The sequence below is a fragment of the Mesoplodon densirostris genome, chromosome 9 (assembly GCF_025265405.1).
Source record: "Mesoplodon densirostris isolate mMesDen1 chromosome 9, mMesDen1 primary haplotype, whole genome shotgun sequence".
NCBI lineage: Eukaryota > Metazoa > Chordata > Mammalia > Artiodactyla > Ziphiidae > Mesoplodon > Mesoplodon densirostris.
Window position 1 is genome coordinate 42,859,479 of NC_082669.1, and position 19,727 is coordinate 42,879,205.

Consider the following 19,727-nt stretch of genomic DNA (forward strand, 5'->3'; position numbering starts at 1 on the left):
TCCAGTTTAGGGCGTTCCTATTGGGTGGAGATTTCAGGACAGACCACCTCAGAAATTAGCCTTGGGTCAGGAGCCATTCTTTGTCCAGTCATCTATGGCAGGGCTTTGTAGTATAGAGCATGAATGCCTATAGCTGATTGTCTCAGCAGGCATCAGAGGCAAGGAGATTTCTGATAGATGTCATAGGCATGGCCAGCCAGCATCCGAAGCATGGCAAACTCCTGTCCAATACAGGTTACCAGGGAGGGCAAAGTAGGAAAAGCAAACTCATTTTTTGGGAGAGGGAAATCAGGATAATTTTCATACTCCTGTCCTAAATCCCAGAAATATTGTAGAGAAGCTCATCCATCCTCTGGGTGTCCATATCTTCATAGGAGACAGTTACATACATTTTACCTAGAATTTATATGAGATAGAATTAGCATAGAGTTACCTCTGAGGAGGCAGAGGAAGGTTTAAGTGATACATACAATCATGTAGTTAGTAATATACCGAAGATTAGACACCAGGTCTGGGTTCCTATTACAATAGCATCATACATCCCACCAAAGCTACACTTGTCTGAAGTCAGTACATAGAAAACAGCTTTTAAGGAATTCACTAATTAATCCCCTCTGCTGAAGGGTAATTGAGGGGAAAGATACTCCTTTATTAGCTGTAGTGGGACCTTGTTCCTACCTGCCTACTGTTCCTACTTGTACTTGCCTTGTGCTGTTTCACAGAGTGAGGCAGTATGCAGTGAGGGAAAACAGAGAGAAAGGACATTGGGATAAGATTCTCAATAATAGTTCTGTAACCCACTGACTCTGTAACCCTGGTCACTGATGAAATCGTCCTGGGGCTGGGGCCAGCTTGAGCCCCAGCTGTTCTCATTCTCGAATCAGATGCTTTCAGGCATGTGTAATTGACTTAAGCAGAGTCCATAAGAACCTCCTGGAAGAGAATGTGTCCCGAGTGAAGAGGGAGGCTGGATTAGAAGCTTGGTCAAATAACATTGCCCATTGCCCATTGATCAGAAAGGGTATCTCAGAGACGGGACTTTCCAAATCTCTGCAAAACCTTGGAGTCACAGACAATTATCTGGGACTCATGTAACTGAGAGCACAGCTCAGAAATGGCGCTGAGATGAATTCCCCTCACTTCAGCAGGACCACTTTGTTGCTCTGGGGGCTCTAAAGATCAGAGCACTTCTTGGGCACCTGTGAACCCCACTGGCAAGCACAGCCATGATGGACGCAAGGCCCAGCAGAGCTCTGGGCCCTGGCTCTTCCTGTGTGCCTTCCTTTAGGAGTTATTTTCCTATTAGCCTAAATCATTTGTTTTCCTTTCGAGACTTTTCACCTGTTAGGAACTAGGTTTTCTAGATGATGTCCACACATTCATTTGCAGAGCCATTTCTATTTCTTGAATTATTGCTGAGGTTACAGATTACTTGGGGGGATTTCTTATGTGGATAGAACAGCATCAAATAGTAAATAGTAAAGAAATGAGTGATTCTGTTCTCCTTCATTCCATCTGCAGCTGGTACTTAGAGCCACCCTGCCATGCTGGTGCGTGAAGGGTACAGTGATACGGCCTTTAACTTATGGAGTCATTTATTTCTGTTGAGTTGTCATGGAAATAAGTTTACCATGAAGCAGTTCACAAACTATTAAAAAAAATAACTAGCTATTTTTACATTACATCCTCTTACTGTGTACTTCAGAGTGGCCCTTCAGAGTTGATTCACAAGACTGCTCTTTTTTTTTTTTTTCCTTTTTTTTTTTTTTGCGGTACGCTGGCCTGTCACTGTTGTGGCCTCTCCCGTTGTGGAGCACAGGCTCCGGACGCGCAGGCCCAGCAGCCATGGTTCACGGGCCCAGCCGCTCCGCGGCACGTGGGATCCTCCCGGGCTGGGGCACGAACCCGTGTCCCCTGCATCGGCAGGCGGACTCTCAACCACTGCGCCACCAGGGAAGCCCCACAAGACTGCTGTTTATCGATAGCTATGGCATACGTTTTCCTGAAGAAGAAGAAGAGTCCTAACTAACACTTAGTGAGTGCTTGACATTTGAAGTGCTTTACATATTTTGCCTTGTGTAATCCTTGAAAAATCTCCATGAGGTAAGTATTATTATTGTTATTATTATTATCCCCATTCTATAGCTGCAGAGACTCAGTTATAGGGACAAGGCACGTACTCTGTGCAAGGTCATACATTTAAGACTTGGTTAAGCCAAGAATTCCAAGTTGCTCTTAATCACTATTCCATCTTGCTTCTGAGTAGTGAGGTGAATGCCACTGGGTAGAAAGTTAAGCTTGAAAACAGGACTGGATCATGAATCACAGTGGGGACAAATGGCCAGGACAAGAAAACCCATGGCCCGTGAGGTCTGAGCTTATGAGGTTGACTGGTTCATGGATCTGGGAGGCCAAGTGAATATCTGATACTTGAAGAGAATAACTTCTAGAAACCTGGGCTGCGCAAGGGAAATGTAACACATCATTCATGCTGCATATCAACTGGTGGGCCTGTTTCTGTGAAGTGACAGTCATGGTTGCAGACCATTTCCTTTGAATTACCGATTCTCGCTCCCCTCCAGTGATTTGAAAGGAAATAAAACTGTTGTTCTACACCCATAGGATTATATATTCAGAATACCAATTTCAAGAAGAAATAACATTTCCAAAGTTGTTTTATGTTGGTGTTGCTTTTAATCTCAAAGCAGAAGGCCTACATAAGTTTGTCCTGGGACTCAGACTTACCTAAAGGACTGGGAACAGGCTGGCCAGGGCTCCCTTGGCATGAAGGACTGAAAAGCCTTCTGAGACAGAAGAAAGTTCTTAGAACCTCTTCTAAAGGCAAAGGGTTCAAGGTAAAAGTAGGATGTCTATCACTCACTTAGATAGATGGCCCTCAAGTCCTATTTCCACTTTGAGTCTGAACGTAAAGGCTATAATGAAAGACCACGTCAAAAATTAATCAAGCCATGATCCTGAGGGCATGAAATGTCAGGAACTTGGGTGTCAGCACCAAGAGACAACCTCTCAGTGTGGAGCTCATTGGTTTGCAATCTGGACACAGATGTGACCATGAGGGCCTCTGCAGCCATGGTGGTACCTTCTACAGACATTAATTAGCAGCTGAGTGGGTAAGGAAGAAAAGGCTGAGTGCTGGAGGGTAGCCAGGAAGACCAGGCCAAGGGACACATGAGATGCCTCCTAGAACAATTTGAGGGGAAATTGAAGCATGTGCAGCTCCCCCAGCAAGGGGTGAGTGGAGCCAGAGAGCCAATCACCAGTGGCTATATTGCAACCCAGTGTTTACTTGCAGGCTGTGCTGACAAAGCTCTTTGGGAATAGAGCTGTGTGGCTGTTCTCTAGAAGTGTTGCGCTTTGGGTCTCCTACTTACAATTTATGAATCATCAGGGCCCTGTGAGAGATGCTTTGGACTATGACAGACCAATCAGTGCTCTTGTGATGTAAGCTTGAAACTTTCTAAAGTCTTTCTAATAAAAAGTTAAGGCTTAAGAATAAATAATCCTCAGACTATTGGAATATTATAACAAAGGGACAGTTATACTGTTCAGCTAGTGCTTGAAGAGACACATCTAAAAGACACACCTTTAAATTCATACACAGTGCTGGATAGTCAAGCACTTGAGATTGCTGGTGAACAAAGCCTACTACTCTCTTGGAAAATCTTTCAGCAACAGGTGTTATTTCTTTCTCTCTTCAGGACATCAAAGGGTCAAAGAAGCATGAAATTTTCCTTAATGCAGCTTAGCTGCTTATCATATACAAAGAAATGAAATTCTGACGGAATTGTGAACAAATGCCCTTTGGCACCTGTTTTTGCTATCTTGGTTTGTTTTTCTTCCCACAGCATTTTACACCTCCTAAATTTGTGACTGACCCCCTTCCTCCCAGCTGTTCAGGCCTAAAGAGGGCACACACTTTCATTCAGGGTTATTGGAGCTTAACACAAGGCAGTGGTTGAACCAAGAACATTGGCTCCATCACATGCAAGTCTTGTGGCCCAGCTCTCCCACTGCCTTATCCCACTATTCGTGGGTAACTTTAGACTTCGGGTATGATATGGAGTCTGTAAAGTTCAAAAACTGTCAGAAAGTCTGTCCCATTCAAACAGGCTTTCTAGTGGATGAAAGGGACTTTGGGTCACAGAGTGGCCCATGCAGGAGCTTTGTGATATGAAAAGTGATTTTAGGTTAAAGTAGCCCCTGTGGCATTCTCACCATATTCTTGAGTCAAGCTGCCATTTTGTTGTGGTTTGGGGGCGATACGGGCAGATCCTGGAAGCCAACAGCAGACACATACATCAAATTAAGAGTCTGGAAATTTGAAATGTTTGAGTTTGATACTGCACTTTCACACAATGCCAAGGACATGCGCGAATGGATGGAGGTGGTTCTTTTTCTTCTGGGCCACAGACAATGTGAATCTAATCCCAATCCTCGTGGCTGCTGTTTTCCAAAGGTACCTGTAGAGTTGAGTGGACAGAATATTATGAATTAGAAAATCTCATTGGGGGAATGGCACAATATCTTTATCAACAGGGCCAGTGTTCCCCTAGATCTGTTTGCTTCTGAAGCCATCACTATAAACCCACTGTTGGTTAGTTCTGTAACTTCCCCAGGACCATGAGGGATGCTGGCAGTAATATGGTACATTAAATAGGCCATAAATTTATCTCCAGGACTGAAATAATAATATTTGAGTACAAAGGCAATGGCTTCTGGCTGCCCTGTAAATCAAAAACATTGTCCCTAAAGGAACAGAATAAATCCACAAATAATCCAAAATACATAAGAGAACTCAATTTATGATAAACAGGGCATCTCACACCAGTGGGGCAAAAAAGGCAATTTAATAATGGGTGTTGTGGGACTTCCCTGGTGGTACAGTGGTTAAGAATCCGCCTGCCAATGCAGGGGACACTGGTTCGAGCCCTGGTCCGGGAAGATCCCACATGCTGTGGAGCAACTAAGCCCGTGCGCCACAACTACTGAGCCTGCGCTCTAGAGCCTGCGAGCCACAACTACTGAAGCCCACGTGCCTAGAGCCTGTGCTCTGCAACAAGAGAAGCCACTGCAGGGTGAAGCCTGCACACCACAACGAAGAATAGCCCCTGCTCGCCACAACTAGAGAAGGCCCGCTCGCAGCAATGAAGATCCTACACAGCCACAAATAAATAAATTAATTTAAAAAAATAATGGGTATTGTGAAAATAGCTTGTTTATAACTCACCTGTATATAATGATAAACTTAAAATACATTAAAAGTCCCATGTTTAAAAAGAAACCTTAGGGCTTCCCTGGTGGCGCAGTGGTTGAGAGTCCACCTGCCGATGCAGGGGACACGGGTTCATGCCCTGGTCCGGGAAGATCCCACATGCCGCGGAGTGGCTATGCCCGTGAGCCATGGCTGCTGAGCCTGCGCGTCTGGAGCCTGTGCTCTGCAACGGGAGAGGCCACAGCAGTGAGAGGCCTGCGCACCGCAAAAAAAAAACAAAAACAAACAAACAAAAAACTTAAAAGCACCAAGAAAATATTGGGAGAATTTCTTTGTATCCTTGAAGTGAGGAAGGTCTTTCTTGTGATGACTCAAAATCCAAAAGCTGTAAAAGGAAAGATTAACTCAAGTACATAAAGTAAAAAATAACTTTTCATGGCAAATTATACTATAACCATATCAAAAATCAAATGATAAACTGGGAAGAAAATTGTAACAACGCAAAGGCTAAATTCCCAGTATATAAGATCTTTCAAAAATGAATTTGGAAAAGATTTATTCTGCACATAAAGGCAGCACATTATACACATTCTGCATCTGACTTTTACTTAAGTGGTAGCTTCTTCATACTTTTTCACCTCTGTATTTCATTGTTTGGGGAATATGTAATTCTTTACCCAGTCCCCTATTAATGGACATACGGGTTTGTTTTCTACTCTTTTGCTTTAAATCATTTTTTAAGAAAAAGAATTGTAATGTTCAAGAGCTTAGACTGTGAAGCCAGATTGCCTGTGGGTTCCAATTTTGGCTATTATCAATTTCGAGCTGCTTGACCTTGACCTTGGACCTGTCTGTTTCCTCATCTGTGTAATGGGTTTGACAATAATAGTATCAACAAGATGAGACTTTCGTGAGGATTCAATGTGATAATATCTAGGTAAAGGACTTAGAATCGTACCTGGCCCATGATAATTGCTATGGGAGTCTTAGTTATTATTATTGTCACTATGTGCCAAACAATATACATTTTACTGGCTTTAAATAAACAACATCTGATTTCATAATGTTTAGGACTCTCAGTAAAAGAGAACTTAACGGGGAGATGCTGTTTCCTAAGGGCAAAAAGTGGGATCCAGCGATGAGGAAATAACTCTCTTATTGCTGCTGCTTGCTTTTTAGTGAAGAGCTGCTTAGAAAGGCAGCATGACAGGCAGGAGGCCTGGATGTCAGTTAATGTGGAGACCAGCTCTGGCATCTGCACTTGAATAAGCATCAGACAAGAATTTGAGAAAGAACTGCTAACTGTCCCCTGGCTGTGTATTTGAACTGTAAGCATACTGACTTAGAGAAATTGGTCAGGTTCAAGTTTCTTAAAAGTTAAGCCAGTGTTTAACTATAACAAACATCCTAAACCAGTCCAGAAGAGAAAATGCTGAGTTTATCGAGGCAGTATCCTTTTGTAACTGCCTTCAGGATATGCTGCTTGTTTGTGTTTTGTATTCTAATTTATATTGCAAGTCCTTGAGGTCCATGAATTTGATTTCCAGTTTCTTCAATGTCCTCCAAGTCCAGGACGTACTCTCTTCAGTCATTCCTATTAATATTTTCATACTGTTTAGAGCTGCTAAAGAAAGAAGGAAGTTCTAATGCTGCTTCAAGACTTCTTGCTACCCTGTAAGAGCAAGACTTGGTGGCATACAAGAAAGACCACAGGCTTCATATTCAGTCAAATCTCAGCTCATCAGTTACTAAGGTGAGAAATGTTGGGAAAGTTACTAAACTTTCCTGAAAATCAGTTGGCTCATTTATAACATGGGGATGATAATACTTAATGCCTACAGTTATTCCAATGAGATAATATTTGTAAAGAGTATGCCACACAGCAGGTGCTCAGTGAATAGTAGGTATTATTTGATTAAAGCTGATTTTTCCAGGTGATTCTATTCTGGTTGTCTGATGCCCCCTCCTGGACAGTCCAGAACTTAGATTAAGCAAGGGTCAGCTCACTTGCTTCAAGTTAAAAGTCATGTGGTTTCCAGAGACAGTGTTTCAGAAAGAGTCTGAAATCAAAGCCAGATAGCCAGTCCAACTAAGAAGAAAATCCAGGAGAAAGGCACTGGGGTGGAAACAAGAGAAACCAGATAAGGGTGGAAGGCAGAGCCCAGAGTTTTCTGAATAGTAATATTAAATATAACTGCTTTCTGCTGATATTTACATGTCTAGAATTTACATACATAATCTCAGTTAATCTTCACCAAAATTCTATAGGACAGAGGAATAAATAAATCTTCAGGACCTTGGATTAGGCAACAGTACCAAAAACATAAGAAACCAAAGGCAAATATAGATAAATTGAGCTTCATCCAAATTAAGTGTTTTGTTTCAAAGAGCACTATCAAGAAAGTGAAAAGACAACCCACAAGGAGAAAATATTTGCAAATCACATATCTGATAAGAGACTTGTCTACAGAATATAAAGAACTGTTACAACTCACTGAAAAAAAGACAGATTACCCAAATAAAAAATGGGCAGAGGATCTGAATAGACATTGTTCTGAAGAAGATATACAAATAGCCAATAGCATGTGAAAAGATGCTCAACATCATTAGTCATTAGGGAAATGCAAATCAAAACCACAAGGAGAGGGGCTTTCCTGGTGGCGCAGTGGTTGAGAGTCCACCTGCCGATGCAGGGGACACGGGTTTGTGCCCCGGTCCAGGAAGATCCCACATGCCGTGGAGCGGCTGGGCCCATGGGCCATGGCCGCTGAGCCTGCGTGTCTGGAGCCTGTGCTCAGCAACAGGAGAGGCCACAACAGTGACAAGCTCGCGTACTGCAAACAAAACAAAACAAAACAAAAAACCCACAAGGAGATACCACTTCATATTCAGTTGTAAAATGGCTTTAATAAAAAATACAGACAACAAAGATATGGAGACACTAGAACTCTCATACAGTGCTCGTGAGAATGTAAAATATGCAGCCACTTTGGAAAACAGTTTGGCAGTTGCTCAAAATGTTAAACATAGAGTTACCATACGACCCAGTAATTCCACTCCTAGGTATATTCTCAAGAGAAATGAAAATGAATGTCCACACAAAATCTTGTACATGAATGTTCATAGCAGCATTATTCGTAATAGCCCAAAGTAGGAAACAACAGAAATGTCCATCAACTGATGAACAGATAAACAAAATGTGGCATATTCGTACAATGGAATATTATCCAGCAATAACAAGGAATAAATATTGGTATGTGCTACAACATGGATAAACCTTGAAAACATACAAAATGAAAGAAAGTAGTCACAAAAGGCCACATAATGCATGATTCCGTTGTTATGAAATGCCCCAAATAGGGAAATCTATAGAGACAGAAAGTAGATTAGTGGTGACCAGGGACTGGGGGAAGAAAGGGAGTTGTAGGATGACTGCTAATGGGTATGGAGTTCCTTTTCAGGGTGATGAAAATGTTCTGGAATTAGACTGTGGTGATGGTCGCACAACTCTGTGAATATACTAAAATCACGGAATTGTATACTTTAAACGTGTGATTATATGTGCAAATTATATGTTAGTAAAGCTGATAATAAATGAAAATTCAAAAAATCTAATGCTGTAGGTATTATTTCTATTGAATAGATAAAGTAACTGCTCCTTCCCAAAGGCCAAATGAACTAGTGATGGAACCAGAATTCAAAAGCAGTCTGTCAAATCCAAAACCTGGATTCTTGACCAGAATGTTCTAACACTATAAGGCTTTCCTGAGCTAGAGAGAGAACCTGAGGTAACTTTTACAAGGCACTTGTGGTCTTAGACCTGCTAGGGAGGGAGCTATTTCTTAATGGTCAGGCCTGGCTTCTAAGATTATTCTGACATGATTCTGGTTCACCGCTTCATTGAGGAGTCATCTCAGGATGCTGGAGTTATTCATTGGTTGCTAAGACTCTGACGAGATGGACTGATGTGTGGGACATATAAAGTGCTGTTCCATGGCAGAGAACATTCACTGGGAAGCGCTGAGTCCAGATGCTCTGGAATTTTGGTGTGTTTCAGTATCACCTGATAATCTTGTTGAAAATACAGATATCCAGACCTCACCCCAGACACAGAGTTAAAAACTGAACATCGTTGCCTGGTGTTGTCAGCTGGGTGGGATAAGGGCAGAGAATCTGATGATAATTAACAGGTTCCTGCAAATAGGCGTTGCTAACTAAGAAACTCCCGGGAAATTATTACATTTCTGGCCCCGGAGGTGCTCAGAGAGCTACTGTGTTCAAGAAGCTGACCCCTACCTGTTGTCTCAGGAGGAGCTCAGGAGGCCTTGCTTCAAGTTGGAAACCACAACAGTGGCCCAAGGAACAAAACTTTCATTTGGGGGCATCCAATACATGGTTTGACTATAGTGACAAAAATAATGTGTCTTCCTTTGAAAGCTAGTCAAATAATCAAGAGAAATATGAAATTTTAATTAGAATTCATCTCAAGTCTTTCCACCAGAGGAAAACATTATTTCATACTTTGATGAACACAATCCCAGATATGATATGACTCTGAGCCTATGTGCATGTGGAGAAATTCCTATACAAGTTTACATAAATGCGTAATGCTATCCATACAGGATACCTTGTAAACTTGATATCAATATCTTCAATCCCCATGTTTTAGGGAGAAAATACATCGTTTTTAATGAAAAAAAAACCACAACGAAGTTTGATTTTCCACAGTTTCATAACAGTCACCATTATATACAAAGCATAAAAACAATTCTAATCTTAAAGTACATATCCCAAATAAGCAGATCCCCAAATTTTCATTGATATTTATGTCACTACCCTTTCTTCCCTTCTTTGTTGCAAAACTAATAAAAAGTAGATTAAGATAAACAGTTAATATTTACCATAATTTTTTAGCAGTGCAGAGAATAGCATGGTTGTCAAAAATTTTGAGTGCTTTCTAGATGCATGAATGTGTAAAAGTCCTTAGAAATGAAGATCATGGTATTTGAGAGTTTATAAATTTTAAGTTAATTTTTTATACATAGGACAGAATATTAGGGTGGTTTTTTTGTCATTCTGAGTTACTCTGCAATTCTAAATTTCTACTGGTGCAAGAATTAACTTACAAGCTATCCTATAAACCTTGTACTTTGTAATAAACACACACTAAAAATGTCCCCATAAACGTTCACTGACAGAAATTCTAGAATTTTTTGAAGCCAAACTTTATGTCCCAATAATCATTTTTCTTATCTTCAGGGAATTCAACAGAATACTTTCTGCTTTTACACTGGGGGATGCACATGAGACTAGAATTCTTGATTCTAATCAAGAACAAGTGGTAAATTAATCTAGAAAAGAAATTTGGTGGAAGGAATTTTGTTTTGCAACATGGTGTTTTTTATTTCCCATGACATGAGAGCTGGTCCTAATAACATGAGTTGTTTCTCAAGAGAAATGCTCAACTTGATCTGCAGAAATAATGAGAAAGAGCAAATCCTTTTTATTCACAGATAAATGAACTATTAGTAAGGTTTAAGGAAACATCTGGAACAAACTGACTGAAATCTCTTATGGTAAACCACAGCACATTTAAATATAAAAGTATGTATTTGACACTTTTTTCTCCACACATGACTGCCTTTTCCCACTGTTGGTATGAATCCATTTTCTTTTTTTAGAGGTATATTCCTCCTTCTAGAAAATATTAAAATTATCTTGGGATATCCATAAATAGCAAAAGAAAATTAATTTTTTTAATTTCAAGGGATTTTTGCACACATATAACTTTTCTGCTTGTTACTACCTCCATCCTTATAACTGGACAGCTTGACAAAAGTGAAAATTAAACTTTCTCAATAAAGCATAAAAATACCAATCACTTATTAAACCTTTTCCTTTTTATGTGTCCCAAGGGACCATGTGGGCTCACAGAGTCTGCTAATCCAGAGCATACAGGATCCACTTTTTTTTTCTATCTGAACCTGATGGCAATGCCTGGGGAGAAATAAAAACAGTTCCTGGTTTTTGACAGGTTAATGTTAGAGTTTGACTCTATATTTGATTATTTGCTTTTAGCAATTTTAGTTACTGACTAACCAATTATCACATGGTGGTAGTGACAGAGCCAAGAAACCAAAGAGAAAATATTAAAAAGCAAAGTATCCATTGGTATTAACAGTGCTGGGCATGTTCTACTTTCCTTCCAAAAACAGTGTTTGAATGAACGTAACATGTACACACTGCTATATTTAAAACTGATAACCAATAAGCACCTACTGCATAGCACAGGGAACTCTGCTTAATATTCAGTAATAACCCAAATGGGAAAAGAAGTTGAAAAAAAATAGATACATGTAAATGTATAACTGAATCACTTTGCTGTACACCTGAAATTAACACAACATTGTTAATCAACTATACTCCAATATAAAATAAAAAATTTTTTAAAATCCTTAAAGAAAATCGAACGAACTTGAGGACCTTTTCATAATGGCCCACACATGTGGACCCCCCAATTGGGCAGAAAGTCCTGCCTACACAGAAAGGATTCTTGAGGTTTTCCTTTGAATGTCGCACCTCTGTGCCACCCAACACCAAACCTTGGGGTGAGAACTCGCAGCTTGGTTGCTATTCGTACAGATGTGAATGTTGGGACAACTGAACTGGAAGCCCAAATAGGGGTAGTTAGCCTGTATGAATGCCACTTGCTTAGAGAGAGATTCTTATCTTTCAAGAAAATGCTAGGCTAGGTTTATATGGTACTGGAAGCAAAGCAAAGGCTTCTACATGGGCCACTGAATTGCATTCAAAAGGAGTAGGGAGCACAAAGCCTGGTTCATACTGCCCCACTGGGGTTTCACTTCCATTTTGAGATCATGGCCAAAGGCAGTGAAATCACTTAAGGAAGTGTGGGACACTCCTGAGAGAACCAGAAAATGTTTGGCGACAGCATGGGAGACTGAAGCTGTGTGCGTGGGATTCCCCACTTTGCACTGGTATGTGCTGGAATGGCAAGAACATCGGAGCTGCAGAAGCCTAACTGGGAGCCCTGGTAGGAATTACGAAGGGAAGCGATGCTGAAGTCTGAGAAGTACTAGGCCTCTGTGCAGATGATACCTCCTGCAGTGACTACCATTAGATAACAGACATCACAGCCCTCTTATGAAGATTTATTGAAATGGAAGCAGAGACCACCTAACAAACTACACTGTCAGTTCAAAAAATAGAGTGTAGCTGAATATGGAAAACATAGCCTATATATTAAAATAAATAGATTGCAGTCTTAGCTCTCACTAGCTAGCCTTGTGATCAGAAAAGTTAAGCTCTTGGGCTTCCCTGATGGCGCAGTGGTTGAAAGTCCGCCTGCCGATGCAGGGGACATGGGTTCGTGCCCCGGTCCGGGAAGATCCCACGTGCCGCGGAGCGGCTGGGCCCGTGAGCCATGACCGCTGGGCCTGCACGTCCAGAGCCTGTGCTCCGCAACGGGAGAGGCCACAACAGTGAGAGGCCCGCGTACCGCAAAAAAAAAAAAAGAAAAAAAAAAAGTAAAGCTCTTAGTGTCTCATTTCCTCTATAAGAAATTAATATAAAAATAGATGAGAATTCAATTTCAAACTACAAATACATTATTATCGTTAAAGTTGTGACTGCTCTGTGAACCTGATAGCCTTTGATAGCCTTCAGTGTTATTCCACAGTATAATTTATTATTAAATCTTCATATGAAATGGCAAGATAGGATCTTGAATTGGACCTTGAATGGAAGAACCTTTAAACCATGAGCATTAAAACTTGATTTACTGAACCCCAGACCAAAGGATGAGAGTCAAAAAGATGCTTTATACACTGATATAAAACGGCAGAGCTGAGGAACTGCTTTGTGATGAAGCCTGTCTGTAGGATCCTGGTGCACATTATTGTTGGATATGGTAAAAGAAAGCAGGACTCCATCCTGAAGCTTTCTAAGTGAAAACAGTAGGGACTAAAACAGCAGGACTGATCTTTGGCTCCTGGCAATAACAGAGTAGTTAAATGAAGACAAACTCTCTCACTGAGCACATCTAGAAATGCTAGACAAAAGAAACAAACGTTGGTTTTAAGACATTAGATCACTACCAAGGCAATCAGAAATTGAGGCATCAAGAGCTCAGGGAGAAGAGAAGCTCCCTGAGGTGTGTACCTTGCCCCTCTAAACCTAGTGCATTTGTGACACCAAAGAAGCTTAGAAGTCAGACAGCTGCTGCTAAGAGGCTAGAAAACTGAGTAGAGCTTTGAGCTATCTCACAAGGGTGCAGCAATGAAAATGAAGATTTCAGGGTCCACCAAAAAGTAGGAACACTGGAAACAACCACACTTCCAGTAAGGATATCAGAAAGAACTATACCTAGGAGTAAGGGTATTTGGAAAAATACCAGCCTTTATAAAGAGTGAAACCCAGCTTTGAAACAGTTAAAGCCCAGATTGGACCAAGGTGATCTGCCAATACTATGTCTATCTCCATGTCCTCCCCTCCAAAAAATAAAAAAAATCCTCCCTGGAGGAATATAAGGTCAACCAGAGGCTCAAATTATCTCTAGAATTTATCATTCTATTCATTCATTTTATTGTGCAAGAAAGTATAAATGACTAAAAACAGAAAGGAAAAATATATTAGAAATCAATAGGTGATTCAATTATTGGAGGTTTCCAACACAGATTTTAAAATAACTGTAAGTATTATTTCAATAAAATAGATAAGACAGGGTATTTCATCAAAAACTGAGGTTTATACAAAATAAAATGGAAATTCAAGTACTGAAAAATAATTTTATAGCTGAGTTTAACAAATAAGGCATCTCAGGATTAATGAACAGAAACATAAAGTAGGAGAAAACATACAGATGAAGAGGAAAAAGATAGAAGGTACATGACACACTGAAAAAGTCTAAGATACATACACTTAATAGTAGTCTCCAAAATAGAGAACAAAATGGGACAAAAGCAATATTTGAAAAGACACTGACTGAGAATTCTGTGAAACAGATAAAAGATATCAAGCTACACATTAAAAAAGCTCTATTAACCTCAAGTAGGATAAATACAAAGACATCACACATCAGCACATCCTAGTAAAACTGTTAAATACCAAAGAATAAGAGAAAATATTAAGAGAAGCCAAAAGAAAAAATATATTACCTTCACAGAAGAAGCGATAAGCTGGCTTCTCCACAGAAATGGTAAAAACCAGAAGACAAGGTAATAACACCTTTAAAGTCCTAAAAGAAGTAGATGCCAACCTAGACTAATATATTCAATGAATAGATCTTTCAAAAATGAAGGCAAAGTGAATGTATTCACAAATAAAGAGGATTTGCCAGTACCACTAGACTTACACAAAAAGAAAATTTTTAAGTGAGTTTTCAGAAAGAGGGAAAATGACCCCAGGTGAAAAGATGGAAGTGCAAAAAGGATTGTAGAATAACGGAAAGGGTAAATAGATGGGTAAATCTAAATAACTAGTTACAGCATTTAGGAATAATGTTTTAGGGGCTTAAAACTGGAAGAATGCAAATATCTGATAATTACAGCACAGAAGACAGGAAAGTGAATAATGGAGTCGCAGTGTTGTAAAATTCCTGAAATGTCTGGGAACTGATAATGGTAATAAGTCAGTGATGCATGTTATAGTCTCTAATAACCAATAAGGGCAGATTAAAATAATATATAACTAACAAGCTAACAGAGGGGGAAAATGAACAGATAAAAATAGTTGACTAATATGAAAGAAGGCAAAAAAGGGAAGGAAAAAGTAACATAAAACAAATGGACCAAATAGAATAAAAAAGGTGAGATGTTAGACTCAAACCTGAATACACATATTGTATTAAATATAAATGCAATTCAATAAAAAGTCAAGGATTATCAGGCTAGATTTAAAAATAAAACACTTCATTCAAGAAATACACCTTATGTATGGAGAAAAAGAAAGAATGAAAATAAATGGATGAAAAGATGTGCATGCAAATGGTAACCAAGAAAAAAAAAAAGCTGGTGTAGCTATACTTATATCAGATAAGCTTATCTCCTGAAGCTTCTTTTACTTTTCTTTTAGTAAAAGTGTTTCTTGAGATAGAGAGGGACACCTCCTAATGATAAAAGGATCAATACACCAGGAAGTTGTATACTTTTTATTTGTATGCATCTAATAATATAGCTTCAGCTTAAAAATATATGTAACCAACTTGACAGGATAAGTGACAAAAGCAGACAAATCCACAGATATGGTAGGAGACTGTAATACATCTCGCTCAGTAACTAACAGAACCAGTGTACAAAATAAACCCGTAATGTCACAGGATATTTGAAAAACGAAATGATCAAATTTGACCAAATAAGTTATGGTCATAGTTTTAGATGTGGTAATGGAACATTGATTGTATTTCTAAAATGTATTTATCAGAGAAGTATTTAAAAGTATTTAAAAATGAAAAAAGAAAAAGGCCTTGAGGACCATAACCTTAGAAAAGTAATGGGGAACAAAGTGTGGATTGGAGAAGGAAATGGAAGCACAAATAGAAAAGTTTTCTGGTCTGAACGTCTGTCCCCGTGAGTGTTAGTGGAGCAACACTGAAAAACAATGGGTAATACAAAGAAATAATATCAAAATAGAATTTTCACAACTTAGGTTGCTTATTATGTTTCAAAAAATATTTTTAATTTTTTTTGTGTGTGTGTTAGTTTCTGCTTTATAACAAAATGAATCAGTTATACATATGTTCCCATATCCCCTCCCTCTTGCATCTCCCTCCTACCCTCACTATCCCACCCCTCCAGACGGTCACAAAGCACCCAGCTGATCTCCCTGTGCTATGCGGCTGCTTCCCACTAGCTATCTACCTTACGTTTGGTAGTGTATATATGTCCATGCCTCTCTTTCGCTTTGTCACAGCTTACCCTTCCCCCTCCCCATATCCTCAAGTCCATTCTCTAGTAGGTCTGTGTCTTTATTCCTTTCTTACCCCTATGTTCTTCAGGACATTTTTTTTCTTAAATTCCATATATATGTGTCAGCATACAGTATTTGTCTTTCTCTTTCTGACTTACTTCACTTTGTATGACAGACTCTAGGTCCATCCACCTCATTACAAATAGCTCAATTTTGTTTCTTTTTATGGCTGAGTAATATTCCATTGTATATATGTGCCACATCTTTATCCATTCATCCGATGATGGACACTTAGGTTGTTTCCATCTCCGGGCTATTGTAAATAGGGCTGCTATGAACATTTTGGTACATGACTCTTTTTGAATTATGGTTTTCTCAGGGTATATGCCCAGTAGTGGGATTGCTGGGTCATATGGTAGTTCTATTTGTAGTTTTTTAAGGAACCTCCATACTGTTCTCCATAGTGGCTGTACCAATTCACATTCCCACCAGCAGTGCAAGAGAGATCCTTTTATTCCACACCCTCTCCAGCATTTATTGTTTCTAGATTTTTTGATGATGGCCATTCTGACTGGTGTGAGATGATATCTCATTGTAGTTTTGATTTGCATTTCTCTAATGATTAAAGATGTTGAGCATCCTTTCATGTGTTTGTTGGCAGTCTGTATATCTTCTTTGGGGAAATGTCTATTTAGGTCTTCTGCCCATTTTTGGATTGGGCTGTTTGTTTTTTTTTTATTGAGCTGCATGAGCTGCTTATATACTTTGGAGATTAATCCTTTGTCAGTTGCTTCATTTGCAAATATTTTCTCCCATTCTGAGGGTTGTCTTTTCGTCTTCTTTATGGTTTCCTTTGCTGTGCAAAAGCTTTGAAGTTTCATTAGGTCCCATGTGTTTATTTTTGTCTTTATTTCCATTTCTCTAGGAGGTGGGTCAAAAAGGATCTTGCTGTGATTTATGTCATAGAGTGTTCTGCCTATGTTTTCCTCTAAGAGTTTGATAGTGTCTAACCTTACATTTAGGTCTTTAATCCATTTTGAGCTTATTTTTGTGTATGGTGTTAGGGAGTGATCTAATCTCATACTTTTACATGTCCCTGTCCACTTTTCCCAGCACCACTTATTGAAGAGACTGTCCTTTCTCCACTGTACATTCCTGCCTCCTTTATCAAAGATAAGGTGACCATATGTGTGGGGATTTATCTCTGGGCTTTCTATCCTGTCCTATTGATCTATATTTCTGTTTTTATGCCAGTACCATACTGTCTTGATTACTGTAGCTTTGTAGTATAGTCTGAAGTCAGGGAGCCTGATTCCTCCAGCTCCATTTTTCTTTCTTATGATTGCTTTGGCTATTTGGGGTCTTTTGTGTTTCCATACAAATTATGAAATTTTTTTTCTAGTTCTGTGAAAAATGCCAGTGGTAGTTTGATAGGGATTGCATTGAATCTGTAGATTGCTTTGGGTAGTAGAGTCACTTTCACAATGTTGATTCTTCCAATCCAAGAACATGATATATCTCTCCATCTATTTGTATCATCTTTAATTTCTTTCATCAGTGTCTTATAATTTTCTGCATACAGGTCTTTTGTCTCCTTAGGTAGGTTTATTCCTAGATATTTTATTCTTTGTGTTTCATTGGTAAATGGGAGTGTTTTCTTGATTTCACTTTCAGATTTTTCATCATTAGTGTATAGGAATGCCAGAGATTTCTGTGCATTAATTTTGTATCCTGCTACTTTACCAACTTCATTGATTAGCTCTAGTAGTTTTCTGGTAGCATCTTTAGGATTCTCTATGTATAGTATCATGTCATCTGCAAACAGTGACAGCTTTACTTCTTCTTTTCCAATTTGGATTCCTTTTATTTCCTTTTCTTCTCTGATTGCTGTGGCTAAAACTTCCAAAACTATGTTGAATAAGAGTGGTGAGAGTGGGCAGCCTTGTCTTGTTCCTGATCTTAGTGGAAATGGTTTCAGTTTTTCACCATTGAGGACGATGTTGGCTGTGGGTTTGTCATATATGGGCTTTATTATGTTGAGGAAAGTTCCCTCTATGCCTACTTTCTGCAGGGTTTTTATCATAAATGGGTGTTGAATTTTGTCGAAAGCTTTCTCTGCATCTATTGAGATGATCATATGGTTTTTCTCCTTCAATTTGTTAATATGGTGTATTACGATTGATTTGCGTATATTGAAGAATCCTTGCATTCCTGGAATAAACCCCACTTGATCATGGTGTATGATCGTTTTAATGTGCTGTTGGATTCTGTTTGCTAGTATTTTGTTGAGGATTTTTGCATCTATGTTCATCAGTGATATTGGCCTGTAGTTTTCTTTCTTTGTGACATCCTTGCCTGGTTTTGGTATCAAGGTGATGGTGGCCTCGTAGAATGAGTTTGCGAGTGTTCCTCCCTCTACTATATTTTGGAAGTGTTTGAGATGGATTGTTGTTAGTACTTCTGTAAATGTTTGATAGAATTCGCCTGTGAAGCCTTCTGGTCCTGGGCTTTTGTTTGTTGGAACATTTTTTATCACAGTTTCAATTTCAGTGCTTGTGATTGGTCTGTTCATATTATCTATTTCTTCCTGATTCAGTCTTGGCAGGTTGTGCATTTCTAAGAATTTGTCCATCTCTTCCAGGTTGTCCATTTTATTGGCATAGAGTTGCTTGTAGTAATCTCTCATGATCTTTTGTATTTCTGCAGTGTCAGTTGTTACTTCTCTTTTTTCATTTCTAATTCTATTGATTTGAGTCTTCTCCCTTTTTTTCTTGATGAGTCTGGCTAATGGTTTTCCAATTTTGTTTATCTTCTCAAAGAACCAGCTTTTAGTTTTATTGATCTTTGCTATTGTTTCCTTCATTTCTTTTTCATTTATTTCTGATCTGTTTTTTATGATTTCTTTTCTTCTGCTAACTTTGGGGTATTTTTGTTCTTCTTTCTCTAATTGCTTTAGGTGCAAGGTTAGGTTGTTTATTCGAGATGTTTCCTGTTTCTTAAGGTGGGATTGTATTGCTATAAACTTCCCTCTTAGAACTGCTTTTGCTGCATCCCATAGGTTTTGGGTCGTCGTGTCTCCATTGTCATTTGTTTCTAGGTGTTTCTTGATTTCCTCTTTGATTTCTTCAGTGATCACTTCGTTATTAAGTAGTGTATTGTTTAGCCTCCATGTGTTTGTATTTTTTACAGATCTTTCCCTGTAATTGATATCTAGTCTCATAGCGTTGTGGTCGGAAAAGATACTTGATAAAATTTCAATTTTCTTAAATTTACCAAGGCTTGATTTGTGACCCAAGATATGATCTATCCTGGAGAATTTTCCATGAACACTTGAGAAAAATGTGTATTCTGTTGTTTTTGGATGGAATGTCCTATAAATATCAATTAAGTCCATCTTGTTTAATGTATCATTTAAAGCTTTGTTTCCTTATTTATTTTCATTTTGGATGATCTGTCCATTGGTGAAAGTGGGGTGTTAAAGTCCCCTACTATGAATGTGTTACTGTCGATTTCCCCTTTAATGGCTGTTAATATTTGCCTTATGTATTGAGGTGCTCCTATGTTGGGT